This window comes from Arvicanthis niloticus, unplaced genomic scaffold, assembly GCF_011762505.2.
Source record: "Arvicanthis niloticus isolate mArvNil1 unplaced genomic scaffold, mArvNil1.pat.X pat_scaffold_1286_arrow_ctg1, whole genome shotgun sequence".
NCBI classification, from domain to species: Eukaryota; Metazoa; Chordata; class Mammalia; order Rodentia; family Muridae; genus Arvicanthis; species Arvicanthis niloticus.
The window spans coordinates 21,126-39,759 of record NW_023045277.1 but is presented as its reverse complement, the minus strand read 5'-3'; the positions used below and the strand labels follow the sequence as shown (position 1 = coordinate 39,759).

General features: G+C 47.1%; 1 long non-coding RNA gene across 1 annotated transcript; it reads left to right on the top strand.

Annotated features, from left to right (window-relative positions):
• The first annotated feature begins 3,053 nt into the window (after positions 1-3,053).
• On the top strand, positions 3,054-18,227 carry LOC143433883 (uncharacterized). Its single transcript, XR_013070212.1, has 4 exons — positions 3,054-3,443; positions 12,560-12,615; positions 14,581-14,696; positions 15,627-18,227. It is a non-coding gene; the product is annotated as an uncharacterized LOC143433883 (long non-coding RNA).
• Positions 18,228-18,634: the final 407 nt, after the last annotated feature.

Here is an 18,634-nt window from a genome sequence, read left to right as displayed (position 1 = left end):
GGACAGCTCTGTTCCCTGCCTCCGGCCAGCATCTGTGGTCAGGAGCAACAAGGAGAAAATACAATGAAGGTCAGGTAACAAAGACCCCAGTGTGGGTGAAACTTAACACCACAGAAGAGAGACTGAGGGAGGAAGAGGAGCCAGAGCCCCAGGCTCTGTGGAAGAAACCAGGAAGGACCAGAGAGGAAACTAGAAAGAAGCCTGACCCCATTCCAACCTCCATAGCCAGACTGCGGGGACTTCTGAAAATGAGGTACTTCAGGCACAGACAGCGGTGAGTGCTTGGCGTTTTAGCTCCTTGGTAGCCCGAGACAGGAGGAGGATGAGCCCAGTGCTTAGAGTTTGGACCAGCCTACAAAAAGCACACACACACACCACACACACACACACACACACACACACGAGAGAGAGAGAGAGAGAGAGAGAGAGAGAGAGAGAGAGAGAGAGAAACACAGAGAGAGACAGAGACAGAGAGACACACACACAGAATATAAGGCTAAGGCGACTTATATTTGGGTGTAATGATTGACCCAGGAGTTATCATTTCCAATTTGCCCTTGCCTGGGTTTATCATCTGAAAACTACCCATTCTCTACCCTGGGGTATTAAGGGGTGTTGAGGTGACAAGGACAGCCCAGGTGATTAGCATGCATATCTACATAAAGTCAGAAGCGACCCACAGTGTTTCCCTCCTTCTGGCCACATCACCTTTCATTTCTCCCACTCCCTGCTCATTGGTCCTCCTGGAGCTCCTCTCAAAGGCAGATGAACTCAGCCCCAGCATAATCAAGCTACTTCCGCCTGCCACACTTTTTCCACGATGCAACTATGGCAGGAAGAGTCTCCTCATCTCTCCCCTCAATCTTCCTCCCTCAGTAGGTATACACCTATCCCAGGGCCTCAGCGCATCCACAGGGTGCCAGCCCCGTGTGCACAGGTACAACACTCGGCTCTCAGACATGTCATTGACACTCACACGTTGTTGGGCTCCTTATCCTGGCACCTGACTCCTCCGAACAGGGAGCCAACCGGGATGTGGCATGTGTTCCTCAGGGTCAAACAGGTCCCCATTGAGCTGGTGTCAGAGTAGTTGTCATTCTATGCCTGCTCAAATTGCCCCTTTCATCCTTGAGTATGGAGTTAAACTAGGTCTTTGCTCGAGAAAAACAAAAGTGGAGGAGGAATGTTGTTCTTCAATTGAAATAACACACACACACACACACGGGGGGGTTGCTAAGATATTGGAGGAGCCATGAAGAAATGAGAATTTTGACTAAGGCATCCATTCACTGAGGGTGTGCTGCTTGGAGCCAGCCTTGCAGTAGCTCTTCAGTGGCCTGGAAATGAACATGAGCTATGGACATGGTAACCTCCTTCTCTCTTCACTCCACAGCCGTGAGGCTCCCTGAAGGATCTGGGGAGAAGGTGACACAGAAGGCTGAGGGATGGCGAGCAGTTGAGAGGGGTGTGGGTCAAGTTAGTACCCTGACCTAGCCAGCAGCATCTAGTGTAACACCCACAAGAAGAAAGGATCCTTCAGTTGGTCCTTGCTCCCTGGATCTTGCAGAAGCCCCAGGGCCCCACCAGGCTTGTTGCTGTCAAATAGCAGAGGAAGTCAGCTGCCAGGGGCTGCTTGTCACAGAGGAGGTGAAGGCAAGCCCCCTGATACGCAGCAAGGTATCTTTCAAGCATGCTCTCTTCATCCTCCCTATGACCAAGTCAGGGCTACAGCTTTTCCAGATCGAAACACCCAGACCCAGAGAAGCTGACTTGCACAGTGACTGAGGAAGGCAGCATTTGAACCCAAGACCACCAAGCCCCTCCTTGCACCACTCATTCCTCCCTCCAGAGGAATCCTTGGGCAGCCCTACTGGGATGCAGCATCTGCAGGTCAGCCAGCTCCTTCCCTTTCCAACACCCACTGCCCTGGGGGAGGAACATCTGGCCATAGTAGGTCCTTTTCCAATGAGTGACATTTCCTTGACTTGTCTGGGCTAACATGTTCTGACACAGAACCTGATAATGGAGCAGACTCCTCCTCTAAGGAGCGATGCCCTGGCAACTGGTGGTTTTGACTCTCATAGGTCTGGGGAAAAACACAGGCTAGTTTCTGTTCAGTTCAGGCCACCGCTAGGTGGAGAGGGTGGCTCTCTTCCTGGCTTCTTCAGCTCCTGGTACATGTTGTCACATGAGAAGCTTAGAGCCGGGATAGTGGCTATCTATCCCTTAGTCCCGAATGTCCTGCAGACTGGAGAGGTTTTAATTTCTATTTCTTCTACCCTTACCCCCAAGAAGCTTTTTCCTGAGCAAATAAGGCAGAGTCGGTTTGCTGGGAGCCACTGACCATCCCGAGGAGGAGCCATGCAGATGGGTGTATCCAGACCATAGAACCCTCCAGGGATATGGGAGGTGGGAGGGGTGGGGGGCAGAAGATGGGCAAGGAGAGAATGTTTGCAGGCTGGGTGGAAGGGCATATTAAGGTTGAAGGGAGCATGAGGTCAGCCCTGGCTGATAGAGGCTGCTGGCAAGAATCCCTCTTCCAACTCACCCTCATCAGTTGCCCATAGAGGGTGGGTGGTTTTAAGGAACCAGTCAGCAGCTGGAGCGATCTTATAGCCCCCCCCCCCCTCCTTCTGGCATGGCATTTATCTCTCATTCATACTTCCCTGGACCTGGACCCTGGCTTCCTCTTATCCCTCCCCCCTTGCCTATATGTAGCCCCTCCCCCACTCTATTTCCTTAGCTCCTGCATCCTTGAGAAATAAGAACACACTGATGATTGAGTGCACCCCCCTGCAGCTGGCTCAGGGCTCCCCACCCTAATGGAGGACAAGCTACCTGTTTACTTACCCCTATATTCTGGTTTAACTTACTGATACTTTGTTAACTGGGTGTGAGGCCACCCAGAATAAAGTGAAACGTCACATGTGTCATACGCAGTTTTTCAGAAGCGACTGTACGTGGAGAAGTGCCTTTCCTTTCTACCATTTTGGTTGTCGACCCGGCCGCTGTTGTTAGCAGGAATGTGGACATAATGGCTGCGGCTTGTGCAATCATTTTGGCCTGCGAAGTGTTAAGTCCGAGGCTATTTGCATAGCCCCACCCCCATCAGTTCAAGCCACTAATGAATCTTTGAGAGAATCATTTGACCTCAACCATAGTCTTTGGTCAGGGAAGAACTTCGATCTAGCTGAAATGAGTCTCACTGAGTTTCACACCATCTTGTTGCAGAGGTTACAGTGCCCTGACATTTTACCCGCTTGGCTAGGCTGGGCCCATTGTACTGATGTTCCTGCTTTCAGTAGCTTGCAGGCACAGCCCGCAGCAGCACGTTGCTCTGTGCCTTGCATCACTGGCCTCTCACCGCCTGCCCTGGGGCTTCCCTGTTGTGGAAGATCAAGGCACCGTGGGACCCACTACCTAAGCAGGCACACTGAGTTCAGGTCAGACATGTGGGACCATGGGCAGGTGGACAGAGAAAGAGGCTGGCTGCTTTGTGGGTGGTGGAGCACAGTACAGATGCCTCTGTAACTATTTCCTGGTCTGGCCTCCCCTCTCAGGAGAGAGCAGACAAGTGTGCAGGCAGGCTCTGTCTATCATAAAGCTAACCTGAGAGAGAGACTTGACCAGACAGACAAATTCTCCCTCTCTGTGTGACTGTGGCAAGCCCCAGGGCTTTTTCTGGTGGTACTACATGAAGCAAAACAATTAGCTTTTCTCATGAGAAGCTGGGGCTAGCCTGGTCATCGCCCGGTTTTTATCCGGCGCCCTGGGACCTTCTAGCTCTTCAGAGCTCCGCTGTTTCCAGAACCTTAAGACATATGGAGAACTGAAGGAACCCCAGAGACTACTACACACCTGGGGCTTCTTCCCCTAAGAGAGCAATATTCACTGTTGAGTTGAAACCGCTGCTCTTCAGGGCTCACTTACCTGTAGTCTTACCCTGCTACAGATACAAATCTCTTGGCTGTGAATCCCAGAGTGCTCTCTACCCTGTTATTAAAATGCTTCTCTTCCCTTTCATTCCAATTTCACTTTTCCTGGCTTGGCTGTATATGGATCCATACAACATTCCTCCCAGGAAAGTCTAAGGGGCATAATTATCCCTCTACTCGCCACCCCTGCCTCCTGCACTTGCAGCCATGAAGAAAGGAACAGGATCTGGGATAGGTTAGATGATGCGCCTATGGGCAAGCACTAACAAGAGAAAACCTCCAGCCTTGTGGCTTCCAGTCCATTCCACCAAATTGCACCATCATCTCACTCCCCACCCGCCCAGACTGTGCAATTTGGAAGTCATCAGATCTCTTCCTAGGCAACTCCATCAGGGGATGGGCAGAGCTGAGAATGGTGCCTGCTTATCCTGGTGCTGAAATAAGGTTAAAGTAGAGAAGGGCACCATGCATATGGGCGTGCAGTAAAAACAGTTAGTACACTAGGCTGCATTTACTTACTGGTACCTTTTTAGAACTTGTAGTTAATTGTGGCCAACTGCAGTCGAAAACATTAAGTGGAAAATTCCAGGAAAAAAAAAAAGACTTGTAAATCCTAAATTGCTTGTCATCCCCAAGCTGTAGGAGGAGCTAAGGTGGGAGGAGTAAGGAGAGGAAGAGGAGGAGTAAGGAGAGGAGGAGGAGAAGGAAAAGGAGGAGCTAAGAGAGAGAGAGAATGAGAGAGGGGGACATGGAGGCTGATGTTCACTTGTCTGTAGCAGTCAAAGGTAGTTGGTATATCTAGGTTGGGTATTGGGTTACACTTCTGATTGTAAGGGCATCTTGTTATTGATCATTACTAAATATATAAGCCTTTGGATAATCTAAGCATTAGAGTCTCATTTGTACCAAGTCCGAGTGGTTGGCGGGATGGTCTGGGCAATGCCCAGCCTTGCAGAGACAGCGTGGAATATTGGTAGAGCCATCTCCCACGCTGGCGTCTCATGGGTGGCAGGGCTGGTGTTTCTGGCTGGCCGTTTCTAGCTGTGGTGTGCACGTGGCCTCTGGCCACAAAATATGGCATCTGAGCTAGGCAAAGCCAATACAGCTTAGATAGTCAGCTTTACCAGAGGATGTTTTTAATTTATTACTTCAACAATGTACCATCTTGCTTCATTCATTCCACCTGGAACATGCATCATCCTTTCACCTGAAGCATCCATGCTGTATTTGCTACCCTCCCATTAGTAATTTAGTAACCATCTTGATTATCAGGCGGATGGTTATGATTTCACAGTGCTTGAGTTGTTAACATTATTTTTCTTAGTAACATCCAGAAAGCACAGGAGTAGTAGCACAAACCAGACATTAAAAGTTTAACTCTGCCAGGCGGTGGTGGTGCACGCCTTTAATCCCAGCACTTAGTAGGCAGAGGCAGGCGGATTTCTGAGTTCAAGGCCAGCCTGGTCTACAGAGTGAGTTCCAGGACAGCCAGGACTACACAGAGAAACCCTGTCTCGAAAAACAAAACAAACAAAAAAAAAAAAGTTTAACTCTGGTACCGTGTGGCAAAACTCTACAGCATATAAGGAAACACATATCGTACCTAGGGTTCACTCCTATACTAGTCACCTTCTCATTACTGTGACCAAATATCTGACAAGGATCAATTTAAAGGAAGATACCCTTATTCTGGTTCATGGCCGAAGGATATAGCCCATGGTTGTAGATGTGGCAAGAGAGCTGGCAGGAGTAGGTGTCTACTTAGTCTCATCTGAGTAGAGCAGGAAGCAGAGGTAAGATAGAAAGTGGGGCCAGACAATAAATTCAATGCCTGCATTGCAAAGATCTACTTCTTTTAGCTGGGTCCCACCACTCAGAGGCTTCATAACCTTCCAAAAAAGGACCATAGAGCCATGTATTCAAACATAGGAGCCTGTAGGGGACACTTCAGCCATAACAAGTGCTGACTAGGGTTTCAGAGGACTGATGGAGGTTTTAGAGTGTATATCCTGCAGATGTGAGGTTTACTATTAATCTTTGAATATTAAGCTGCTTATGGGGATGCTTGTCTATCACAGCATCACACAGCCCCAACTGACTAACACACACTTGAAATAAGTAGATCTTGTTCAAAGATTCTAACTCATTTTGATTCAGTTTTAAAGGGGACAAGATATCAAAGCTAGCTTTATTAAAACATCAAAAACATACACATTTTCCAACAGTCCTGAGATCTTTGGGAGGGTGTATCTGTGTTACTTGGAGTGGCCACATCAAGGGTTCTGAAGTCCTCGGAGATGAAAGCCAAGGAGTGTACTTCTGTTTTGGGATTCACAGGTCTGTGCCACATCATGGCATTTCCAGGACCCTTCTATCAAATTTTTCCATACACCCAACTGAGAGGTTAAGGCTCAAAATTGTTTTGTTTTAATAAAAGAAGCCTTTTCAACATGGAAGCAATATATAGTTTCATTCTAGAGACAAATGACCCACAAGTACCCACCTATTCTCTCCTTAACTGTCCAAGGGATGCCACCACATGGAATCCCATCAGCCCCTGGGCTAGTATATCTCTTGGGTGCTGATTTCCAGTAAGCATTTTGTTGGGGGCGGGGGGGATAAAGGAGTTAAATAAAGCCATCCCTGCACCTGTCTAGATATAGCTGAGTTCCTGGGGAAAGGACACTGGATATGTCCTGGTTTGATTTCTCTTGCTATAATAAACACCACAATGACAGAGAGCATGGTCTATTGTGGGTCGTAAAACCATGCCAGGAAGTTTGGTAAAGTAGAGCAGGTCATGACCCAGAGACTCGGTGGGCACACACCTGAGGCTTAGGTGACTCCCAGCTCCCTGCCAGACTCCAGACTTGGAATACGTGCCATGCTTGTCACATAAAAGAGATGTGACACAGGCCCAAACAGAGTTCTCCATGCTAATGAGGTACCTCTCTGCAAAAGGTATTTAATCTCAGGCCCACCCTGAGAAGTGGGGTATGGTTTTACACAGCCATTTTCCGCATGACAATAAACTGTCTAGAACCATGAACTGTCTCTTTTCATCAAGATCTGCCATGGGGAGCCATGAAAAAGGTCTTCACCTACAGAGCCGCAGCCTAATATCCTGTAGAAGGCCTTTCTGTGCTGGTTCCCAACCATATCCACCACCAAGCCTGCCTCCGTCAAGCCAAAGACAATCATCCCCTCTAGGTCGAGCCAGAGTTCCCCTCTTCCCCCTGGCCCCGGGCTAGACGCCGTCCCAAGCCCTGGGGGAGGCACACCCACTCTGTTCCCTGTTCTCTGCTCTTCTGTGATTCCCAGCAGTGTCTGTATGTCCAAGAGTCTGAGAACCCCATGGTCCTGGCCTTGTGACAGGCCTGGGGACTCCCGAACAAGCTCCTGCTTTCCCATCCCAGGAGCAGGGTCTTGGTGCTTCTCTACAGCCCAGCACCCACCCCAGCAGCAGTGTGGGATAAGCGCAAACTCCCCACACTCCACCTCCCCAAGTGGGCATACAGTCTATGGGCTATAAGCTTCACAATTAGGATGTCCACGTAAAATTTGCCTTTCAAACATGCTCGGTTTACTCACACAAACATTCCTTATAATGTCACACTAATATGAAAGTTAAACAGGCACCTCACCAAGCAGGGAACAGTCATTTGGGCAAAAATGCGCTAACGGTCTCAACTGGGGAATCTTCTCCAGTGAGGATGCTTCAGAAGCTTGCAGACTCAGTCCACATCCGCCATGAAGTCCCCCATGAAGTCCTTTAGCTGGGACAGGCCGAGAGGATGGCTCACATGGAGATCCAAAAGGGCCTCAAGAGTGCTGGCCAGCAGCTAGGCTGATAAGCAGGCCTGTATGAGCCCAGCAACAATGCCAGAAGTTCAACAGTCACTGAGGCCAGGGCAGGGCACAGAGGCTTCAGTCCTTTTGCAGATAGGTATCAACACAAGGCGAGACAACTAGTCCCAAGGTTCCACAGAGGAGCTCTGTTTACCGGATTATGCTCTATGGCTTGTTCAGCCTGCTTTTTAAATACAATTCAGGACTACCTGCCCAGGGATGGCACTGCCCACAGTGGGCTGTGCCCTTCTGCATCAGATTGCCTAAAGGCCAATCTGGTGGAGGTAATTCCTCAACTGAGGGTCCCTCTTCCAAACTGACTCTAGTTTGCATCAAGCTGACAAAAACTAACCAGCACAGGATTTATCTTAAGGGATATGTTAGTCTGCATTCTGTCACTAGAACAAATACTGGAGACATTCAACTTAAAAAGAGAAAAGGTTCTTTGGCTCACAGTTGTGAGGGGTTTCTGCCTAGAATCAGCCTCCTTGTTCTAGAGAGGCAGTTCATCATGGAGGGAGTGCCAGCAGAGTGAAGCACAACCTCATGGCCAGAAGTGGGAAGAGGGAGGAAGCAGAGGGATGAGGGTGAGAGGCCCAGTGTCCTCAGGAGGAAGCAAGGAGTTCACAGTGGAAACTACAGCTTGAATCAGGCTTGCTAGCAAACTGTCAGGGTCTGTCCCTCATTATAACTGAACCAAACCTGGCAAAGCAAGGTGTTCACACTGGAGCTGTGTGAGAATACGTTCCTGGGCTCTGCTTGATCCAGATTCGAGTAACGCTGGGCATCTGGCATAGTTGTAGCCCAATGGGAATGAGTCTAGAGAGAAGTTCTGAAGGAGGCTGAGGGATTCGGCTTATAGCAGAAAGGAGATGCTACCCCAGGTGCTGAATACGGATGGTTGTGTCTGTGTGTCTGTTCCCCACCAATCAGAGACCTGGCCATTGTAAACTCAAGCAGGCTTTGTTTCTACCCGGAAGCTCCAATGATGACTAAATGGTGAACGAAAAAAAAATCACACATTGTGATTCAGTCTTTCTTGTCACAGGAAGGTAGAGTGTTAAGGAAGAGATACTTTGCTTTGGAAACAAACCCCACAATCAACCCCCCTAGGAAAATGATCTGGGCCAGGAGGAAGACAAGGAGGGAGCCTTGTGGTTTGGAGGCTGGGTGTGGTCTAGAATGTTCCAGTTAAACAGTCCTTTGCGGCCAGAGGGACAGGTGAGGTCAGAGTGAGCCTTTTCTTAGTCTGCTCCGCCCTGGAAATGATTCTGTCCCTCTGGGCTCCTTCCATCTTGAGGCTTTTGTTTCAGCCAGGGCTGCTTTTGAAACAGCATCTTCCAAAGTGGAGAGAGGATTGGTTTTCTATGTAGGAATCATGGGCCTGCAGGTTATTAGGACTTCAGAAGGGGTACAGGAATGGGTGGGATGGGGGCTTAAAAGCTGAGGGGAGAGGAGGCAAAGAAGAGAAAAGAAGGACCAGTCAGAGTGAGATGAAGGGGAGAAAAGGGGGCAGAGAGGAGGGGTCAAAGGAAGGGAGGGGAGGCATTTCTAGCTGGAAACGGGAAGCTGCACAGCATGATCACACTGACTGCTAAGCCTGGGTTCCAATAACAGGGAAAGGGGGTGTCCTGAGGGGATAGGACAATGGCTCAGTTGTTGATGCATAAGACACACCCTCTTTTACCATAGTCATTTCTTCCTTTGAGCCAGAATCCAACCCTCCATGCTGTCATTAACCGGAGTCCAGCACATCCTAAAAAACCCAAGGTAGCCCCAGGCTTCCAAGGACCAGTTCCCCTTCTCACACTGAGCAAGGATGGCTGTGTGGGTGTGTCTGTGTTTTAAATGCTTAGACTTTATCAGCCTCACTGGTCATCTTTCTCTTCACTGCTGGGGAGTTCCTAAGAAGATGGTTTACAAAGTCTATTGTGTTCACTGTTCTGTGTCTCTTTCTCCAACACACTCAATCCTGTGCTCAGAAATTAAAGAGTTAGCATAGAGTGCTGTCTTTATATTTGGGGCAGATGATAAGCCAGGCACCTGGAGTCACAGCAGAACAAGACTATCCCATGAGGAGGCCTCAGCCACCTGATTGGTCAAGTCCATCCAGAGAGCAAAGCTGGAAGTCACTTGAGCAGGGCTTGTATTGCTCCTGCACCCGACAGGCTGAGTTCCAAGGAAGTGGTCATCTCCTGTCCTGGGTGGTCATCTCCTGCCCTGCTCACCTGCTCTGTGGCTCACTAAGTTGAGGGAGACTTTGTAGGTCAGTTACCTGCTAAGTCTCAAAGCCGAGACAAGCAATTTAACATATCAGAGTGGACCGGACCGCCATGTTCTCCCAGCATCCCTCAGTCCCTACCTGTTAACAGGATGTAGCTGGCATACGCTGCCCTCTACCCTGGACCTCTTCAGCCCAGGGTCTGGGCTACCCTTCTCTCGGAGGCTCATCCCTACATAATCCAGCCATCTGGTACCTGCCCCTTTTGTACCTGTGTCCTTTTAGATGCTGTGCCTGGTTCCTCTCTCACCTCCTCCACCCCAGCCTCTTCCCTTCTTACAAGGCTGAGGGTCATGACCACTCTGATCCTTCCCAGATGCGTCTAACTCTGGCTATATCCCTCCCTCTTTATCTACAATAACTTTCTCTTCCACCATATCTGGGAGCACTCAGTCATGTCCCTTTCTCTCCCTCTCTTGTCTCTCATCTGTCTCTTGTCTCTCATCTCTCTCTCTCTCGTCTCTCTCCCTCCCTTCTTCCCTCCCTTTTTTTCTTCCTTTTCCCCTCCCTCCCTTCTCTCTCTCTTTCTTTCTTTCCGTTTTCTTTTTTTCATTTTCATTCTTTACCTTCTTTGGGTAGATGTCAGGTTTGAATTGGGTCTGACCCAGAGGTTGGCTCTGAGCCTCAGCTTCTTTTGCTATAACATTACAACTGCAGTCACATCTCTTAGGCACAATGAACCAAAAGAGCCTCCACTTGCTGTAGAGGTATGTGCCACCCACTTCCTTGATGTTACACTGGGTAAACTGAGGTACAAACCTCAGCCTGTTGTCAACTCTCAAACCCTGGCTCTTGGCTATAGTATAGCAAGTCTGGGATTTTTTTTTTTTTTTTTAAGTTAATGCATCGATTAAAGCTGCTAAGGAACATGACAATAGTGATTGTTATTATCATTACTGTGGAGTTTGTGAAACAGGATGTGAGCCCCAATTAGCTCAGGCTACCCGACAAAGCATCCCTGACCTCACCAGGTTGGGAGCCTCTAGAGGAGGCTGTGTGGCCATGGTGTAGATGCAGCTCTGAGCTCCCTGTCCTGAGCTTCACACAGCATCCTACCAGGAAGAAAGCTTTCATGGCCCTGGGGTTCACTATGACTGCAAAGCCAGGCCATTTGCCTAAGATCGCATGATGAGTAGGTACCTCTGCTGGGACCTTATCTCCTGGTTCCAAGCCCAGTGTCCTTTACTCTGGACTGTGATCCCCTTTCCTGTATGTCACAACCCTTGTGGGAAGGAAAAGTGGGGAGCAAACGGATACAGTCAGGAGCAAAAGGAACAACTCATGATGAGCAAAGAGTTGTTTTTTTTTTTTTTTGTTTGTTTTTGTTTTTGTTTTTGGTTTTTTTTTTTTTTTTTTTTTTTTTTTTTTTTTGTTTGTTTGTTTGTTTTTGGACTGTCTTGAATCATCAGGAGATTTCAATATCAGTAGACCTAGCCAGGTACATCAAATTATGGGATTATCCTACGCCAAATAGACATGGGCTCATAGGTTATAAATTTTCAAAGGGGAAACAAGAGACATGGCTCAGCAGCTAAGAGCACTTGTTGCTCTTGGAGAGGACCAACTCCCACATCAGATGACTCATGGTGGCCTATAACTCTCTCTCTCTCTCTCTCTCTCTCTCTCCTCTCTCTCTCTCTCTCTCTCTTGAGATCTGACACCATCTTTTGACCTGTACAGCACCCATATACATGTGCACATACACTCACAGATGCAAACATAAATAAAAATAGATCTTTAAAAAATCAAAAAGGGAATAGTTGTTCTTGTTAAGGGGAGGGGGGGAGTAATGAACCACGTTTGTCACACACAAATATGTTAGCTTTGTTGCTGTAACAAACACCTGCGATAATCAGCTTGAAAAGAATTGGAAGGTTGGTCTGTCTTGCAATTTTAGAGCATTCAGCCTGTAGAAAGTTGTCCCTGTTGCTTTGGGGCCTGTGTGGAAGTCACTCATAGTGTCAGGGAGAGTTTGGTGAAGCTATAACTGCAGAGAATCAGAGAGAGGAGGAAAAGACCCATAGCACACAACCTCACTCAAGGGCACATGGCCAAGGACCCAAGTCATCACACCCAGACCTTCCTTCTAATGTTCCCAACACCTCCCAGTGGTGCCATTGGCTGGTAACGAGCCTTCAACACATGGGCTTTTGGGGAAAAAGTCTACAGTCAAGCTACATCACAGACAAGTTCCAAAAGTCCTGAACAATCATATAATTCATTCACACAGACGAGAGAGAGAGAGAGAGAGAGAGAGAGAGAGAGAGAGAGAGAGAGAGAGAGAGAGAGAAGACCAGCCAAGGTATCTATACAGAACTAGCTCACATCCTTTTACCTACTTCAGATTATCTCTAGATTTCTCAAAATACCTACTAGAAAGGACATTTAAATCATTTGACACCACACTGGGTAGGGAACAATGACCAGAACCAGTCTGAGCTCGTTCAGTTCCAATGCAGTTTTCCTTTTCAAATGTTTTCTGATCTGTACTTAGATACAGAACCCATCGGTGCACAGGACCTGCTGTACTTGGAAACAATGGATTCCATGGTAAGGAAAGAACAGAGATGATGCTCTGTTCTGCCAAGTCAAAGTCTTCTCTATCCTCCCTCTGTTCCTCCCTTGTTTCTTCCTTCCTTTCAATGGCTGTGAGTCAATCATGTATGCATTCCACAAGTGCTATGACCTTCTGGTCAAGTCCGCAAGTGTCGGGAGCATAGTAGAGCCAAGGGGTTTCCATCCTCTCAGAAATGGTTGTCTGCTTGACAATGTATTTTACACACACACACATACACACACACACTTTGTTGTAGTGGCAGCTGAGGGAATAGTTATTTCACAGTGACTGCCATTTTTATGCCAGGAATATTCCCACTCTGACAAGGCATTTTTCCATCAATACTTATAAGTCTTTGTCTTCCTCTGGGGATACCAGGGCACAGCAAAGTCAAGGATACAGAATAGAGCAACTCAGTGACAGACTAGGAAGGATCACCACCAGGGCTCCAGATAACAAGTGTGGCAGGAAGAAGCCAAGGGTCTCATTAGTGTCACATGTAAGAAAGAAAGAACAGAAGGCTCCTCTCTACCTAGAACCTACCTTCACATCATTATATCTCTACCACAGAGCTGCCCTGTGGAGAGTTTCAAGGGCTGTATCTTCATGGGAAAATTGACGATGTAACACCGGACAACAGTGATTTTACAACATGACAAGCATGTTTACTGATTTTTCTAGAAGTAACTTTAGCATAGTGTGAGATCAGGCAGGCAGGGGACTCCTCCCTTCTCTGTATACTCATGGGTCATGAGAATGCTTGGCTTTCAAGATGCTAGTAGGCCAGAGGGTAGTGATGGTCTCTGCTTCATACAGTCTGACACCAGCAGGAAGCCTACCTAGGAACTTCAAAGGTTCAGTGAAGATTGTTCCCAAGGGCTGTTACTTTTCAAGATTAGGTGACCCCTCCCACCCCAGACCACACTCCCTTTGCTCTTGTCCCACATGACATGTGTACTCCCTGCCCCATTGTAAGAAAGAGTCTGAAGTTCCTTCATACACAAGACTGGACGTGATAAAGAATTTCCCCATGGTTACACAGCGTCCTTCAGCTCTATGCGCCCTCCATCAATCTCTCTTCAACTGTTACAGCTTCACAGAAAAGCTGTCTGTGCTGAGAAGGAAGCAAAGCACACACCCAGGGCCTCATGCTAGTGTTTCTCTGGATGCTTACTGTGTATGACTTTGTTAAGAATTCAGAAAAGGCTGTGCAAATGAAGCCTGTTGGACTCTATTTAATTCTTCATAATTCTTCCCTTTCTAGACTGACTTGAGACCATGGAAATCTTCTTCTCAAATCTGTTCATATCATTTAAATTCTTTGAAACACTGTCTAGAAAAATACTGAATTTAAGCCTCTTGTCTCTCTCTATCATGAAAGGTTCACAGTAGCGATAACTGGGTAGATGAATGTACTATGAATTAAGAAGTGAACATGAACTTAGACTCCAGCTTTTCCATAAAGCCCTCACTCGCTCCTGTAGAAATCTAGTTCACAATGAGCCAACCGCTTCATGTTTCTTCTCCCATGTGGTCAGAAATCCATGGAATACTCAGGAAAGGACATCAGGAAGCTCACTTCTCGGTCCAGGCTCTCTAATACAAAGTGTATGTAGCTGATGTTCTGACTCTGACATAGGACAGGCAGAAGAAGCATGCAATTCTGGGATTTAACACGGCCTCATTACTTTAGGTTCTGTGGCTGTCTGTTTGAACAGGTTTTCATTATGTAGACAAGGCTGGCCTTATTTCACAGCCTTCTCAGGGCTGGGTTTATAGGTAAGCACACTACATTGTACCTTAGACTTTGTCAGTTATAAAGGACTGAGTCCACCTAACAAGCCAAGCCATCCAGTTGCAAGCTATCTTCCAAACCCGTCCCTTACTCTACTTTTCCCAACCCCCAAGAAAGAGGATGCTTATGCAGCAGGGAGATAAATATGTGTTGTGTATTTCAGGTCCACAATTTCTTCTGCAAATTCTTGGGACAAGCTTATCATCAAATTCTTCCCATTAAAGAAAGACAATGAGATGTGTATGCCACGACTGTGTTGTTCCCCTCCCAAACTCACAGGTAAATAAATATTCCTGCAGGAAAATATGAATGTCCACAGTAAATGAGAGAAATCTATAGATAACTTGCAGGCAGTTCAGGTCAAATTTTGTTGGCAAAGTGGGCTCTAGGACCCAATTCACGTTAGGGTCTCATAGCTGTCTGGGCTGTGGAGTGATCATGCAAGCCTTTGCTTGGTGTCTAAGACGATGCCAAGACGAGGAAAACGCACATCTCCAGTGTCCCACGGTAGGTGTTCTTACCTCAAACAATGACAGTTCAGTTAGGACCAAGGTTCCTTGGATATGGCAATAAGGATACAGGACGAGTTCATCTTTCACCCCACTGACCTAACAAGAGGGAGTTTCCAAAGTAGACCATAGAAGAACAAAAGCTCACTGCACCGTTCACCACCAAATTTCCCAAATCACTGAGAAGCCTGCCGTGCTATGTGAGTTAAAGTTCAGTCACATGGCTCTAGTCCAGTGGCTCTGGCACAGCGGCAGGTTTCTCTGCCCTATCTGTGAACTTAAACAGCATTGTGTTTGAGTTCAGGCTTAAAGGCTTCAAGGTCTAACCTTAAAAAAAAAAAGTCAAATGTGGACTCTGATCTTCCAATTTTCAAGGGGCCAACACAATTTCAGAGCAATTCTCATAACATAACAATCATTTGCCTTAATGAGCAACGTTTACACATGACACAATATGGAATACTTGACCATAGTATCAATCACACAGTGACCGGTGTTCCCCATTCCCACTGTGGGACTTGTAACTAACCAGTCTAGTATATATGATTGTATATTGTAATATAATACTGGAGGGTTTTGCTTATAAAATAGCTGTGGTTTATTCATCAGTGTTGAGGCCAAGTTGAAACACCAGGATTGTAACTTCTCCCCACGAGGCCATAGCCACACTGACACACGCCGACACAATATCCTCCTACAGGTGACAATGTGCCTCACTCATCAAGCTGATCACATTCCCGAGTGTTTTCTGAGACCTGCAGACTTAACAGCTCACTGGTGCCTGAATCATCCCTGTCTGTGTTTAAGCCCTTCAGAGCCAGGTCATGGCAATTCGGCCCAGACTTCTCAGATAATAGGCCAATTATATTATGTCACCCGAGACCTAAGCTCACCAGATCATTGGGCTTATTAATCGCAAAGGGGGAATTTCCTGAACCTCATACCCAGCTGGGGATTTAGGACAATGAGTTCCTCTCCATTCATCTGTAATTCCTGAAAATGCTAAGCGGCCGATTATGGCTCTGTCTACTTCCTCTCCAAGTCTTCCATGGCGAACACCCAAGACAGCTGTGGTTGCCAGGCAAGGAGATACCAATGGTAAAGGCAAATCGCATTCAGTGATGCAGGTAGTCCTTGCTTCTGGTAAAGCGTGGGAAATACAAGGGGCATCTTTAGGATGTATCGGACAGCTTCTAGTTACTGTAACTGATGCGGTGTGCAGAGAATATGGAGTGTATCTTGGTGGCAGTGAAGAAGAACCTCCACGGAAGAAGGAATTTCTAAAACAGCACACATAGGTGTGTCTAGAACACAACAAGAGCCTCATAAAATTCCACCCTGGCTTTCCGGCTCACCCACCAGCTCCTTCAGCTTGCTATCTATCCTCTGGGTACCTTCTAATCTTAAAAATTAGAACTTAATATTAAGATAACTAATAAAAGTCATTGACAGATCTCTCAGGTCCTTACTTTGAAAACAAAGATGGAACAATGGTTAGGCAAAAAGATTGTAGTCATAGGCGGCCCACCAGCTGCATGAGCTGCAACTGATACTTGCCCAAGCATGAGGCCATCAGGAAGCTCATCACAATACTCCACGAGGAATGTTCTAGAATCAAATGCCTTTGATGCCTCTCTGTGTTTCCCAAGTTCTTCACTATAGGTTTTCTGCCGATTATAGGAAGGTGGCCAAGAATGACTTTATAAAACAGAGGGCTGAACCTCTAACCCCAAGTTAGAGCTATGGGTGCCAAAGACCTTGCAAGGAGCTGAGCCGTAAGGACTGAGCAATGAAAGTCTATCTTCTTAAGTAGAAAGAACAACCAGGCAGTGGTGGTGCATGCCTTTAGTACCAGCACTTGGGAGGCAGAGGCAGGCAGATTTCTGAGTTCGAGGCTAGCCTGGTCTACAGAGTGAGTTCCAGGACAGCCGGGGCTATACTTTAAATGACTGATTGTTCAGAAAAAGATGAAAAGATGAATCTCCATCTATATAACACTTTCAAAAGTGACAATACAGACCTTGAGGATAGATTAGTAGTTATGGGGGTTCATCTAGGGAGGGGTAGGAAGTCAGTGATGGGTAATGGGCAGTATTGTATCTGAAGTACAAAACATACTACCAGTTCCTGTGATAAAACTATTCAGATGCATGCTGGTGGAAGAGCTGGATTGAGAACAGGACTTGGAATTTTCACAGGTTATCAATCTCTGTCCTTTTCTCTGTTTCTGCCTCTCTGTCTCTGTCTCTCTGTCTCTCTCTGTCTCTCTCTCTGTCTCTCTCTCTCTCTCTCTCTCTCTCTCTCTCACACACACACACACACACACACACACACACACACACACACACTTCCCATCTAGAATGTCCTGCAAAGACTCACATGTTGAAACCCAGTCTCTGCCACAAGATGTTATTTGGAGGTGATGAAACTCTAAGGAGTGAGGCCTCATGGGAGGAAATGAGGCTACTGGGGGTGTGCACTTGAAGGATACTGGGACTTGCACCTCTTCTTGCCTCTTGTTTTCTGGGAACCATGAAGTGAACAAGTTTGCTTCACCACACATGCCCCACTCTGAGTGCTCCCTCACTCTAGGCTCCAAAGCAGTGAGGCCAAGGTTTCAGTGAAACTGTGAAGCTGCCATGTGAAGCACCTACCCTGTCTGCTGGGCAGTGGGGTGCAGCTCCCAGGAAGAAGGCAATCTATGAGAAGAAACACGCTAGTGTATGCTGTGGGACTAGGTGGCTGAAGGCATTTTCAACACAAAATTCTGATTCTGATGGTTCATCTGAGAATCAATCTATCCCACTTTAAGGAACACCTGTACACATAAGGAGGAGTTGGTGTGACATGAGATCTGACTGGCCTCTGAAAAGCACCGATGCCAGTTTCTGGGTTTTGACATCATTCTGATTCTGTAAGACATTACTTGGGGAAACTGGATAAAGGGCTATAAGTTCTTGTCCACCACTCTGCAACTTCCTGTGAATCCATAATTGTCTCATAATGAACATTTTAAAATGGCTGAATCCATGAGGGAGTTGTATAAATGATTTGTCCAGCAGCCACAGGAAGCACAGATATATGGACAAACTACAAGCACTATTAATATCAACCATTTTGTTCTGTGGGTTAGTCTCCGTCTCACGGATTTCACTGCGCATTGGCAGACTCCTAAACACAGTCATTCCTTTGTGAAATGTCTGCGTTACCCTGCCGGTGGTTTCTACAAAGAACACTTCTGGAGCTGTGCAGTGTTCGACCTGTGCAACAGCACATATCAGCCTGCCCTTTGGCCAGCTACCACGAAGGAATAAATCTCAGTTATTGTTTTGTGGCTGATTGTCTTATTGTCCTAGCTTTAGGATTTACTCTGCTTCTCAAACTGCTCCGTCTTCAAGCTAGCCTAGCTTGGCAAAAACCAACATTGATATCTTGATTACAGAGAACTCTTGGGTTCTCAGTCAGCAACCGCTTGCTGCTCAGATGCAAAACAGAATTTTTCCTTACTACAGACCTTCTATTACACACTTCCTACTGGCTGTAAGGACTGACCTCTGCACTTGCCTGGAACCTCAGCAGTAGGAAGCCCATGACAGGAAGATTTAAGGGAGGTACAAAGGCTGTATGTCTTGAGACAGCAGGGGCTACAAAGGGACATCTAGTCTCGTGTAAATAAAGATTACTTTCTTAGAGTTACTCTAACTGCAA